Below are 14,545 nucleotides of genomic sequence, written 5' to 3'. Positions count from 1 at the left end.
GCATGATTCAAGAGTATCATCCTCTCCATCCTGAGAGCTCAGAATACATTACTTTATATTCATATACAGAGGCCATAACATCTTCTTACAATCACGGTCTTTTTTTACCCTTCTCCCATTTTGACTTACAGCTAGAAAGGGTTTGATGGAATAATTTAAGCTTAGATGAACAGTCTTAATTGATGTTTAATCTCCAAATGATCAGAGATCTATTCAAAGGCCTACTGTTCTGCCATATTTTATAGTGGAAATGCATAACTAAACATCTGTCCATAAACAGACACGCTAAGTAAGGAAAATAGAAATAGATATATTTTGGAAACTTGATAAAACTCTATTTATATAGGGAAACATTTGAATAATACCACTACTGGAGTCAACTTTACAATGGTCAAATCTTTTGATCCCTTCCCTCCGAGTTAGCTAAATACATAGACTTATATTCGAAGATATCCATACAGAGACAGGAGAATTGTTTTCCATGCTCTGGCCATCTTTGCATTAAATATATATACGAATGTATAAAGCATACCTGTCCTGCCTATAATCTACCTCTGGGGAAGTCATATTTATTACTTTTCTCAAATGTACAGATCAGCTAGACAATTTAGAGGTTAATAGTGAGCAGTTGGTAATTTAGGAATGATTAACAGTATTTCCAGCCATAATTTCAAAATCTGAACACTGCTAGGATCTAGGGAGCAATTTTATTGGCCATTAAAATGTTCTTAAGCTGTAAAATAACATGAAGTCTCTACTGATGAGCAGAGCTATTAGTGGTCAGCTTCATTTTAAACAAATTTAAATATATTAATTTTCCTAACAAATATTTAATTATGTATGCTAATGACAGTAAAGTAATTCTGCGGACTAGAGTTATCTTAAGGTCATCAAAGCCTCAGGAGAATGGAGGAATTTTGACTGTGGTTGCTTCTCATAACCTCAGGGTGAATTTATTTTTCTTAACACAAAAGGCCCGTTTTCTTGCTAGCCAAGCCACATGGTGAATGTGAAAACTTCAGTTCAGTTCAACAAATATTCATGAGGTGTCGTCTGCAAAAGGAGTCAGCTTCACACAGTGGTTAATGGGGGGCTTCAGGAGCTAAATGCTGGGCCAAATCCTTGTACTACCACTTCAAACCTGGGGGAATGCTAACTGCTAAAGTTATTTCATACTTCCGTGCCTTGGTTTCCACAACTGTAAAATGGGCATGACAGTAATAATACCTGTCTCACAGAACAAAATAAGTTTAAACAAAATCACGTGCATGAAGTTGTTTAAAAAGGCTTGATGCTGGAAGTACTTAATTAATTTAAGGATCCTCCACAAAAACAGAACTAAGAGGATAAATTATATGTAAAATGTATATAGTATATATCCCTATTACATATTATGCATAAGATATACGTATTCCATATACATCTGGGTAGATGTGTGTATATCATTATAGACATTTGTATAACATGTACATATTTTATATATAATACGTATTCTCTATATATGGTGATTCATTATGAAGAATTGGCTCATAGTATCATGGAGGGTAAGTCCCATGATGCGCCATCTGCAAGCCGGAAACGCAATAAAGCCAGTAGTGTAATTCAGCCCAAGTCCAAAGGCCTGAGAACCAGGGGAGCCAATGGTATCAATCCCAGAAAATAAGATGTCCAGGAGGAAGGCAGGAAAAAAGGGGGAAAATTCCTTCTCTTCTGCTTTTTTGTTCTATGGGGGCTCTCAGGAGACTGAGTGATGCACACATACTGGGAAGGATAATCTACTTTGTGGAGCCCATCATTCAGATGCTAATCTCATCCAGAAACATCTTCACAGACACACCCAGAAATCAAGTTTAATCTGGGCACCCCGTGGCTAGTCAAGTTGACATATAAAATTAACCATCACAGAAAAGTCAGCTGTGCTGGGGGCTACAATACACTGTCATTACAACACAACTCCCTCCCATAAAACAAGGCAGTTCTGCAAAACTTGGGCAAACAGCCATCATTTTGCCCTTTTCCATAATCCCAACTGGGAGCATTCTGTCGTGGACAACTAAAGGGTCGCAATGAGAGATATTCATTGTAGACTCCCCACATATCTGCATAGTGCCAGAGTTATTTAAAAAGTGAGAGAGTTTGGTCTTGAGAAAAGAGCTAATATGAATGAAAGTCCAAGGAGAAATAATTTCCCTTCTGTTGGTGCCCACCAGCTCTCCAGACACATTCCCCGGGCATTGTCTTTTCTGGTCTGTTGTTATAATTCGTTTCCAAGTGTGGTTGATCCCTCACCAGAAAGTGGCTGGAAAACATGAATTCATTTCTAGTTCCTTTCCCCTTGAGATAAAATTTAAATTTCTAAGTTGAAATGTAAAAGATCAATACACAATTCCAGGCCAGCACACCCTCTCATTTCAAAAAGGCTCTTTTTAGTTTTAAGAAGCAGACAGCTTAGGTGAGTGGACCCTATCATTTTCAGAGGGATAATGTGGATTTCAATAGTGTCATGGGGGGGGAGGGGGAAGAGGCTACAGCAGGCTCAGAAAGAGGGGGAGCATCCAGCATTACTTAGGAATCTTTAGAAATTCTGCTTTTTCCCCCTCTATCACTCAGTAACATTTCTTCCCTCCGTAAGAGAAATCCAAACGCAATTGGCTTAAGGAAACAAAAGGAACCTTTTGTCTCACATTAAAGCAAAAAACAAAACATCCTGATGTAAATTGAATTTAGGGACAGCTAGACCACAATTCAATAAATATCATTAGAGTTTCACCTTCACGTGTGATGGGCATGCCGCTCCCTAGCAACCCGCAGCGGAAGCCTGCATGAGCACCTCTGCACCTGCACCATCGCGCTCCCACTGGGCGACGGACCCAAGCCTGAACTAACCTCTTTGTCCAGGAGGCTGAGACACAGCCCACCTGCCTGCGCTGAGAGCAATACTGGAGTGTGCCAGATAAAAGCACAAGTCTGAAGACACGGGACCCAGATCTGGATCTCAGTCCCACCCCTGACTAGTGTGCCATCCAGTGAATGGTTCAGCCAATCTGTGCCTCAGTATCCTCATCCGAAGAATGGAGGCAATCAATTGTACCTGTCTCATCATCTCGTTGCACAAGTAACTGAGCTAATACACTGAAGGCATTTACACCAGAGCCAGATGCCTAGTAACCACTGGCTCAGCGAGCATCAGCAGGACAGCCTAGTAGGAAGAAGAGGAGGACAAGGGGGAGGAGTAGGAGTCAGCGACTGACAATCCTTCCCCCGCCCCCAGAAGCACACGGAAGAGGAAAGAGACGAGGGATCGTCCGAAATAGGAATCAGTTCCTGGCAAAACAAATAAAACAACAACAAAGCCCCCCCCCCCCCGACTAGCAGGTATTTGTCCCTGGCCCCTCCATCAAGCCCTACCCTCTGCTTTGTTCCCTAGTAGATTCCCACCTACTCTGGGAGCTAGAAAGAGAGCATCTGCAGTGAGTTCATCTTCCTGGATATCCTGACCGGCTCACATAAATATAAACGTGGAGTTTCTCTGCTTTGAAAATCAAAGCACTCTGGCATGGTCAAGGTACAGTTCAAGGCTGCCCCCCACCCCCACCCCAGCATCTTCCCATCTGTACATCAGGTGAGCAGGTGTAGGACAACAATCATGCTACTCTTGAGCGCGTTAGAGGGTGGGAAAAAACAAAAAACAACAACAAACAAAAACCCAAAACATGCCTAGGTCAGACATGCCTTGAAAAAAATGATGCTACTCCCTAAAACTTCTCTCCTCCAGAATATAGATGGCACATTAGTCGTGCAGGCAGGGAGAAAGGAGGTGGGAGAGGCAAGGGAGCAAGCAAGGAAGGAGGGAAGCAAAGTCAGTCCACTTCACTCCCTGTTGGGCGGAGCGAGCCCTGGCAGGGGCGGAGCGCGGGGCTGGGGGTGTTCTCAGCTGCGCGGAGCTGATTATAGAAGATGAAAGGGCTTGGCAATTTATTCCATCTCACACCGAAGCACCGCTGACAACTCCAAGTGAGGACAGAAGGATTCATTTGTTCAACTTCTGTTGTAAAAAGCAGACTTCAAATGATACCACAGAGAAAAAGGCAGAAATGCCAAAGTGTAATAAAATGTCGATTTCTTTTCTTTTTTTTTCTTTTTTTAAATACACGAGCTGCAGCATCTGTATTTTGTAGATGGGCTTAGAAGGGGAAAGGATTGGCTTTTCGTGGTGGTTGTCAATTCCAGGGAGGGAAATGTGTGTCTGTAGGATCAATTACTCATCAGATGGGACAGCCTCCCTTCCTTGGCCCCAAATGCTCATGTGCCTTCAAGCCCTGCGTCTAAAGACCAGAAAGGATGGGGGAAAAAAAAAATCCCACCCTGCAGTGTTTAAAAGCTGCTCGGAAAACTGTGGAAAAGATTTCCTGCAGGATCTTTATGCTAACAGTGAATTAACAGACGCTACACAGCAGAGAAACTAGTTTAAATTTTATCATCCTGGCCTGTTAACATTAAGTTCACCAATCTAGAGGTGCCAAGTGCATGTATATTGTGTGCACTTGGAATTCTAGAAGAAAATGTTCTACTTCCTTTTAAATAAAATGTGGTATTATTTTTCATTAACATATTTAGTGTTTGAGAATGAGGAATATTTCTCATTTCAAAGACTCACATAAATTATTTTGAAATCTAATCTACCTAACAAAGTGGTCTTATCCCAAAAGATTTATAAAGACGGGTAATATCCCATACTGGCAGCACATCAGTCATTAATGATTAAACACAAATACATACCCAAATGTTAATGGCAAAGATAAAGAAATACATTCTGCCCATAATCATTAATATTAAACTCAAGTATCAGTAACAAGAGCACATCATTCTTAAGCAATTCAGTTAAGTCACTGATTCTTTGTGATTTTTATTAGAAATTTGGTTAGTTTCACTGTGTATTCAATGTAGGGTTTGGTTTTTTATTGGCGGTGGTGGGGTTTTTTTGTATTTTGTTTTTTGGGTTTTGTATTTTGTTTTTGTTTTTGCTTTTTTGAAAGAAATCAGCACATGAACACAAATGGAAAAGCTCTGGCTGAAAAAAATTCACTAACTCCCTTAGCCGCTTGAAAGCATCAATTCAGGAGTTCATTTTTCAACAAATATTTTCGGAGAACCTGCTGTGTGCCAGGCACTGTTTTAGGGACTAAGAATAACAGCGTTTCGCAAGAGCTCTGGCTGTTATGGAGGGCCTCTGTGGGAGGCTGTGCACGTTTATCCAGCCCTGCTCTGGGGGGCACTGTTCACATAAAACCACAATGCAACAGGACCCCCTGGAGTTGTGCAATGCACAACGCTAGTTCAATAGAGGAAGACAGAAAATGTGCAAGCAAGCCAAGAGACAAATGCGGGAAGAGTTAGGAGTTTCACAAACACAACAATACAGGTAATGATACAAGTAACATTATAAAAAATGACTGGAAGTAGAAAGAGGGCCATAACACAAGGGGGGGTTCAGAGAAGGTTTCACTCATATACATACATACACACACACAATGATAACTATATGAGGTGCTGGATATGTTAAATCACCTTGACTGAGCTGCTCATTGCCACGATGTTTATGTATCTCAAAACATCACATTGTATACCTTTAATATTGGTGTGTGTTTGTAAATTATACTTCAATCAAGCGGAGAAAAGACAAAAAGAAGTAATATTTAAGATGAGATTCAGGGATAAGAAATATCCAGCCTTGTGGATGGATTATCTGAGGAAGAATATTCTAAGTACCAGAACACAACGAGTTCGTCAGCCCCTAGGGTCAGAGAGAATATCTGAGCAACTGGAGTGGTGAGCAAAGGGGAGAGAAGCAGAAGCAAGGTCAGGGTACAGAAAGAGGCCATTCTTGGGGCGCCCGGGTGGCTCAGTCAGTTAAGTGTCCAACTCTTGATTTCGGCTCAGGTCACGATCTCAGGGTTTTGAGATTGAGCCCTGCGCCGGACTCCATGCTGGGTGTGGTATGTGGCTTAAGATTCTCTTTCTGCCCCTCTCCACCCTTAAAAAAAGAAAAGGAAAAAAAGGGCCATTCTTCAGAGGAGCCCATAAGCCAAGGGGTTTGAAAGTTTTCTAGGACCAAGGGAAGTAGGCTCCGCAGAGTTTCTTCTATTCAAAACAGTGATGCTGGATTTCCCAGTAGCATGAAAGTGTCACAGCACTGAGGGTCTTGGTCCCATCCTGAATGATTCAGAGAATTGGATGATGGAATTTTGAGGCAAGAAGAGTGGGTCTGGAGATAAATTACCACTAAATGGCGAGGATTGTCCTGAGTTTGAATTGTAAAGTCATAATGATCCAAACCCTACAGAAGCAAAACTCAAGCCAGGGGCACTATAGATTTGTCTGATTACTCTTCAAATACACTTGAATGCTAAACTGTACATTTTTTTTCTCTGTTGTTATGAATGGTATTTAAATGAAACAGCAGACTGAACATACTCGGAAAAGGGTCTGTTACAAGAGCTGGTCCAGGCACCAGCGGGTTCTGATAAAGCTGACACACTTGGCTTCACTTATATATACCTTAATATTGAGTATAACATTGAGCATATTCAGTAATATTCCCAGCTTAATTATATATAGCCTAATATAGTATGTTTCTTATGTATACCGAGTCACATATAGAATGTAACCGCTTTTCTACACAAACCAGTATTTATTATTAGAAAGACCACAGGTATCTGGGAGTAGGTAAAGCACAAAAAAATCTTGCACCTACTCTAAAAGAAAGTTAAGAAAACTCTGAATAAATGAATGCCCAAACTTCCATTAATTGCCATTCAATAAAAATATGCCAATTAGTTGGAATAGTATGAATGTCTTTTTTTTTTTTTTAAGATTTTTAAAAATTTTTTTGAGAGAGCGCAAAAGTGAGAGAGATCACAGAGGGAGAGGGAGAAGCAGATGTGAGGCTCGATCCCAGGACCCGCAGATCATGACCTGAGGCGAAGGCAGAAGCTTAAGGGACTGAGCCACCCAGGCACCCTGTCTCTTCATTTTTATGACAAAATTTAAGGCACTCTGATGGAAGGGATGCAAGATACTTTATCACATTTTACTACTAAAGGAAAAAGTTATTGATATGGTGCCTCAACATTAGCAACTCCAACCTAATATATAACATATTGGGCATTATCAGAGATATACTACGTTTCATTTCATTTCCATAGGAACAGCCCAGGAGAAGTAAGGACTGCTGTAGTGTTTTGATAAAGACTGTCATAAAATACACTTTTCTTAAATTTGCTTTCACAAAAGAGTAAAATCACAGGGAAATGCCTTAAAAATATGTCCAAAGATAGTACTTCTGGCTAACCAGAAAGGTGAAAAATAAATCTCAAACTCAAGCACACAAGATTATCAACAAACGAGGATGACAATTGGGCAGTGCCCCTGGTTATTTTTCCTTCCCTGCCTTTTTCCTTCTCCGGATATAGAAATTACACACAGTGAAATGCATCTATCTTAAGAATACAGTCGAATGGGTTCTGACAAATGTGCACACCCTATAAACAGCAAGCACACTACAGAAACTTCCCTCGAGGCCCTTCCCAAGTCATGTCCTCACTCTTCTGCCAGAGGCAAACACCCTTCTAGCACCACACCCTAATTCTACTAGCTTCTAATAATTCATTAAAGAGAACTGTATTACTTAGCAATAAATAAGAGCCAACTACCGACAGATACAACAACATAGGTCAGCCTCCAAAATATATGCATAAAAGAAAAAATCAAAAAAGAAGTACATACCATGGTTATTCCATGTATGGAAAATTCTAGAAAATGTAAACTCACCCTTAGTGACAGAACAGATCATTGGTTGCCTGGAACCAGGGAGAGGGACTAGGAAGAGAAATTACAAACGGGCAGAAGTGAATTTGGAGGCGTATCTTCACATATCAAATCTTACTGAATTGCATACTTAAAATATGCATACTTGTTTTGGTCAATTATATCTCAAAGTTTAAAAACCCACTTTCAAATGGCAAATCAGTTTGCTAGGTAAGAAAAGTTCACCCTGCAAATCATACTGAGCTTTTATGTTCAATAAATAATTAAGCTTTCATAAATTTTTTTAATTTGGAAAATGTTTCACCCATTTTTCTCCAAATACTTTTCTCTAATGCAATCTCCCCCTCCCCCCAATCCTATGATTCCAAATACAGGTATGGCTGATGTCTTGATATTGTCCTATAATAAAGAGGTCAATGGCTTTTTTTGTTTTTTGTTGTTTTTTACTCTGGGCTTTGTTTTGGTTTATTTCTACTGACTTATCTGCAAGTTCACAGATCTTTCCTCATCGTCCAATCTGTTGCTGTGACCTTCAATTTCTCAAATTTCCATTTGACCTTTTTGCAGTTCCAGTTTATCTACTCGGAACCTCTATGTGTTCACAGATTGTATCCATCTTTACGTTTTTTAAAAATATTTACAGTATTTTCCTAAATTCGTTTCAGCTAGAAGGCTCTGGCTAAATTTTCTTTCAGTTCAAATTATGAAACAATTGTAAATACATATCATTTTGACCTGCATAAATGACTTCCTTGTTCTATGATATACTACTAAAAGCACAAACACTGTAATCTTTATACCCAAAGTCTCTACATCCTGTTTATTCAATAGTTTAGACACATATAAGGTTCTGATAAAAACCCCAAGTTTTCAATTTAACTCCAGAGGGACTACAGTCTAAGAGTGAAGTTAAACTAGAAATAGACCATCCTGATCTTTAACATCACTACTCGTTAAGGAAAACCAAATTAAAACTATAATGAGATACTACCTTGCACCTTATTAAAATGGCCATCAATAAAACAAGAGATAAAGGCTGGCATGGGTGTGGAGAAAAGGGAACCCCTGCACACTGTTTATACTGTTAGGCAATGTAAATTTGTACAGCCACTACGGGGGGAAACCATATGGAGAATACTCTAAAGATTAGAAAGAACTACCATATGGTCTAGAAATTCCACAGGAATATATCTGAAGGAAATGAAAACACTAACTTGAAAAAAGTCCTTCACCCCTATGTTCACAGCAGCATTACTTACAATACCTTAGACATGGAAACAACCTGAGTGTCCATCAATGGATAAATTGTGATACACACACACAGAATATTATTCGCCCATATAAAAACAAGGAAATCCTACCATTTGTGACAACATGTGTAGACCCTGAAGTCATCACGCTAAGTGAAAAAGTCAGACAAAAAAGGCAAATACTGTATGCTCTCACTTATACAGAATCTTTTTAAAAAATGTAACAGAGAAGAACAGATCAGACGTGGGGTTACCAAAGATGGAGGGCAGGGGGATTGGAGGAAGGTGGGAGGGTGATCGAAAGGTACAAACTTTCAGTTATAAAATAAACAAGTACTATGGGTGTAGCATTTAACATGATGACTGTAGCTCATACTGCTATATGTATACAGGAGAGCTGTTAAGAGAAAATCTTAAGAGCTCCTATTACAAGAATTTTGTCTTTATTTCTTATTTTATTTTCCTTGTATTCTATTTATACAAGAGGATAAATGTTAACTGAACCTATTGTGCTAATCATTTCATAATATATGTAAATCAAACCATCAGCTGTATGCCTTAAATTTATGCAGTGATGTAGGTCAATTATTTCTCAATAAAAGTGAGGGGAAAACTACTAAAAAAAAAAAAAAAGAAGAAATCGACCAGCCTTACAAAGACTGAAACCCAGCTGTGAATCAGCTCAATCTGTTTGGATTAAAGTAATCCATGCCTACTCTAATTGCCTGCCAGAAGCTAAAGAAATCCTCTCTAGAGAAAGATACCATTTTTCCCCCAAACCTCTGTAATTTTTATACATAATTTCCGTAACTCAATAAAAAAAAATGTCCCAGGTATACGAAATAAAGGATAAGGGGAAAAAAGGCAATGGAAACTGACGCACAGGTGACCCAGATACTGGTTTTCAGAAATAGATTTTAACTGTGATTAGTTTATCACAAGTGATGACAAGATGGAAAAATTAACCAGAAAACTGGAATTCATATCAAAAGAACAAAATGGAAATTCTAAAACTTAGACTAAAAAAACAATACTATCTGGAACCGGGAACGCCATCGAGACCATCTCACACCAGCCAGAATAGGTAAAATTAAAACTACTCACAGCAGGTGGGGGTAGTAGCGGCTGCGGTTTCTGCAGGGATGGGAGCCTCAGGCGGGCGGAGGCTCGGAGGTTCGGTGGGCACCGCTTGCCCGGCTCTCCGCCGGCGTTTCCGTCCAGTCCAAGGGCGTGAGCGCGGCCTCCAGGGCCATGCGGGGCGTGACCGGGGGCTCCATCCACGTTCACCATGTGCGGGGAGACCTAAGGGCCCAGTTCGCAGACGCTCACCCTGCTGGACACGGAGGAGGACGAGCTCCTCGGCTGCATGGCTCCGAGTTCAAGTGGGTGGACTTCCCCCCCTCCCAGCCAGGCGCAGAGATTCCCAGGTCGGGGGTGGCTGCCACAGTCCCTCCCGCTCACACGGGCGGGTGCAGTGACCCTGACAGCTCCAGGCGCAGGTCGGAGCACTCAGGTCGTCCTGGGTCCCAGGTCCGTGGATAACAGCGCGGTCTAGACCAGCCAGTTTTTCACCGAGTTGAACTTCGAATATGTATCAGTCCTGCAGAATACACAGTAGTGCTAGCATGACTTACTGTAATACCAGCACGAAGAGGGTCTGTAAGGCCCGTTACAGCCACACTGTAAGTCACCTCCTGGGGTGCAAAGAGGCGACTTGCCGCAAGGACGGGCCTCTCTGGGAACCGGCTCTGGAGATTATAACTGTGGTGCCACGATGTCTTCCTCCACCGCTTCATGACTGCCAAGGCCAACTGGGTCGTGCTGCTGCTGCGTGGACCGCCCTGCGTCAGTCAGAAAAGCTTCAAGGACGTGAACGGGAACAGCGCGGAGCGGCAGCCCCCGAGGCAGGACGCCTGCTTCCCGTGCTGACTAGTCAAGATCCCGTCGGAGGAGGAGCAGCTGTGGGCGGGCACATCGCCACGCCGCAGATAAGCAACCACGGGGAGGTGCTGCGGCCGAGAAATCCTTCCGCCAGGGAAATCCTTCCGCCAGCTTGGAAGACCTGGAGTAGCCGGAGGTGGTGAAGAGCCACAGAGCATCCTCCTGCCATAGGACACTTACCAGCACCAGAGCAAAGTTGGTCCCCTTATCTAGGTGCAGGCCAACTAGCATAAGAAACCTAAAAGAGTCCCAGTCTCAGCATAACATCACAATCAGGTGGGACCGAGTCCTTAACGAGAAGACAAATGCCTACTTTACTTCGCCCAAGATTGAGTTATCAGCCCTCTAGTAATGAGGATTTAGTCCTAATTTGGTTGAGATATGCGGCTTACTCAAGGGAACAAGATACGCCTGCCTACAAAGGAAACCGTGGTTGGCATCCCCTGTGGAAAACAATCAGCCACGTCATCAAGGTCCCTGTTAATTGTGGGGATGACATCACCAATGAGCTGCACAACAGTTTGGGCGTGCCCGTGGAGGAGATCATAACTTGCAGGTGGGTTTCAGGTAGGAGTCAACCTCGTTCGACAGGATGCAGAGCGCACCGAAAATGTTTGCCCTGGAGGAGATCTCCATGTGGGGTTTACATCAGCCACCAGCTGGAGGACATTATCATCAGATCTCAGCTGCCCAAGAACTTCAGCGCACGAGGACGCCCCAACCTGAACCACTCTTCAGGTTTATACCATAAAGACTAAACAACGAAAACCAATGAGCCTGATGCAGGAACCACCAGGCACCAGGAAGATGGTTACCTTGGCCCCCATCAGCTGCTACCTGACTGGGCAAAGTAATGCACCCCTGCTTTTCTGTGCTCCAACTGATACAGTCGTCCATCAGCTGACTGAGAAGATTTACCAGACCGGGCTGAGAGTCATGCTGTTCTGCTTCAGGACTCAGGATCCTATCTGTCCCTGTACAACCAGGTCAGGAACACGGATAGTATGCTGAGCTCCAGAAGCTGCAGCAACTGAAGGAGAAGGCTGGGGAGCTGTTGTCTGCAGAAGAGGAGTCATACCTGATGCTGAAGCTCGCCATGGAAAGGGAACTGCTCATGAACACAGATGTGTGTGGAGGTGTGGGCAACTGGGGCCCATTTTAATTGAAGGCCACTGAGCTGGGGTGCATGGTCCCATGGTCCTCAGAGTCAACCAGCTCATCTTCATGGGTGACCACTGCCAGCTGGGCTCCATGGTGATGTGCAAAATGGCAGACCACGTTGGGCTATGCCAGTCACTCTTCAAGCAGCTCGAGGTGCCGGGCGTCTGTCCCATCCACCTCACCCACCTCCTGGTCCATCATGATGCACCCTACCCTCAGCGTCCTCCCGTCCGATATCTACAAATTCTCTCTTCAGAAAGGCATCGCTGCAGCAGACCTTAGGAAGAAGGGATATGACTTCCAGTGACCCCAACCTGATAAACTGACGTTCTAGATGACCCAGAGACCAGAGGAGATTGCCCGCGGAAGTACCTCCTCCCTGAACAGGAAGGAAGATCTACACACAGAGTAGACCATCACAGAGCTGCTGAAGGAAGGTGCCAAGCCAGACCAGATCGGCCTCATCATGCCCTTAGCCAGGGCTGACACTCTGACCTCATTTAATTCATGTAGCTCAGTGGCTCCCCTCACACCAAGCTCTACCAGGAGGTGGAGTCGGCCCACATGGACACATTCCAGGGGTGGGACAAGGACTTAATCTTAATCTCCTACATAGGGGCTAACGAGCATTGGATTTTTAAACAACCCCAGACAGCTTCACAATGCCCTGACCAAAGCATGATATGAGGTCATTATCATAGGCAACTCAAAGGCCCTGTCCTCACAGCTGTTCTGGAACCACCTGGTGCTGATGGAAGGGCCCCTGAACGATATGGGAGAGCCTCCCGATCTGTGGGAGAGCCTCACACAGTTCAGCAAGCCCCGGTCGCTGGTCACCGTCCTCTACCCAGGAGTTACGTATGACCCCAGGAGGCTATGATCCCAGGATCAGTCCATGATCAGAATAGCCAAAGCTGGCCCTGGAACGTGAACTTGCAGACCCATGACCAGATGGGCATGACTGGTGCCATCCCCGGCCACCCCCCCTTCGAACTTTCCCCACCCCCTCCTTCAACCTGCTTATGCACCCTATGCTGTCACTGGGGTATTTTGGACAAACAGACCCAGGAAACCCCCCAAAGCAAGACTGGTCCTGGAGGAATGCCAGAAGAACAGCTTTGGGCTTCCTGGGCTCAGCCAGAGGAATCTTCCTGGCAGCCAGGCCAGCCAGGAGGTGGCATTTCAGCTGTTCTCGCAGGACACCTTGGCTCAGGGCTGTATCTTCAGGAGCCAACCGTCCCAGGGGAGCCAGCCTGAGCTGTCCCAGGACAGTTACCTTGGTGATAAGTCACACATTGATGAGGCACTGTTCCAAGACCCCTCCTATCAGCACGGTGGAGTGATGGGGCTGTCCCAATACTAGAAGGGGACTTCGTTGGTCAGTATCTTGTTCTGAGCGATAGATGATAGATAGATAATAGATAGACAGATAGATAAATAGATAGATAGATAGATACCTGTTTTCTGCTGCTAGAACTGAAGGACAACTGTCAGTAACAGGAGGACAGGAGCAAGTGAGGGACAGAAGAGCCGAAACAGAGGGAGCACCCACCACTGGCCAGCAGGGCAAGGAGAAAGGAGACTGAAGGTGGAGCCCGAGGGATCCAGCCAGGGAACCCTCTGCCAGCCCTTGGTCAGGGAGGCCCCACGCCAACACAGCCACGTATGAATCTGTGGCTAGGGCAGAGGGAAGAAGACCTTCATCTCCGTAGGCCTTTCCTCTGTTCTATTCTCTCTTCTCTTTTATTGAAAGGAGACTAGGTTTTAGAAGAAAACTTCTCATTTGAGTGCCCTGGCAGACTCCTTGCTGGTGGCCCTCTGCAGGTGGCCAGGCTCCATGCTGGCTTGCTGTTTGCATTCTAAGAGAGTTTTCATTTAAAGCAAATACAGTTTTTTGGGTTTTTCTGTTTTTTTAAAGATTCTTTAAAGGAGTATGGAAAAATATCCTTACTGAGTTTGTCTGTCACATCTTAGTGGTGGACCTGGGAGATGCTAGAGGCTTCCATGAATGGAGTTTAAACAAACCAACACAACATTAGGATCAACACCTGTGACAAGATCTGGAGAAAGATTTCTGCTTTCAGTTTGAGCTGCCAGTGACTGCTGCTACATTCAGAGTGGTGAGGGGGCACACTTCCAGGCTGGGCAGCTCCCCATTCTCCCCTGCATTCTGAGAAGCAAAGCACTTACCATGTGTGGTAGCCTCACCCCGCCCCCCACCTCAAAGGGTCTTGGCGAGACTGGCCTTGAGGCCAGAGGCCCGGAAAGTGGCTATTCTCCAGCTAATGCCTTTTGCTCAGAATCGTTCCCAGGGATTTGGTGGAAGATAACAGCCAAGAAGGCCCATCCCCCTCCCCATGGAAATG

At 43.9% G+C, this 14,545-nt stretch overlaps 1 pseudogene; it reads left to right on the top strand.

Moving 5' to 3' along the window:
- The first annotated feature begins 10,844 nt into the window (after positions 1-10,844).
- On the top strand, positions 10,845-13,542 carry LOC103670578 (annotated as a pseudogene).
- The last annotated feature ends 1,003 nt before the right edge of the window (positions 13,543-14,545 follow it).

Source organism: Ursus maritimus, unplaced genomic scaffold (genome assembly GCF_017311325.1).
Source record: "Ursus maritimus isolate PB19 unplaced genomic scaffold, ASM1731132v1 scaffold_5, whole genome shotgun sequence".
Taxonomy (NCBI): domain Eukaryota; kingdom Metazoa; phylum Chordata; class Mammalia; order Carnivora; family Ursidae; genus Ursus; species Ursus maritimus.
Note: the sequence above shows the minus strand (reverse complement) of the source record. Positions and strands in the feature narration are given on the sequence as shown.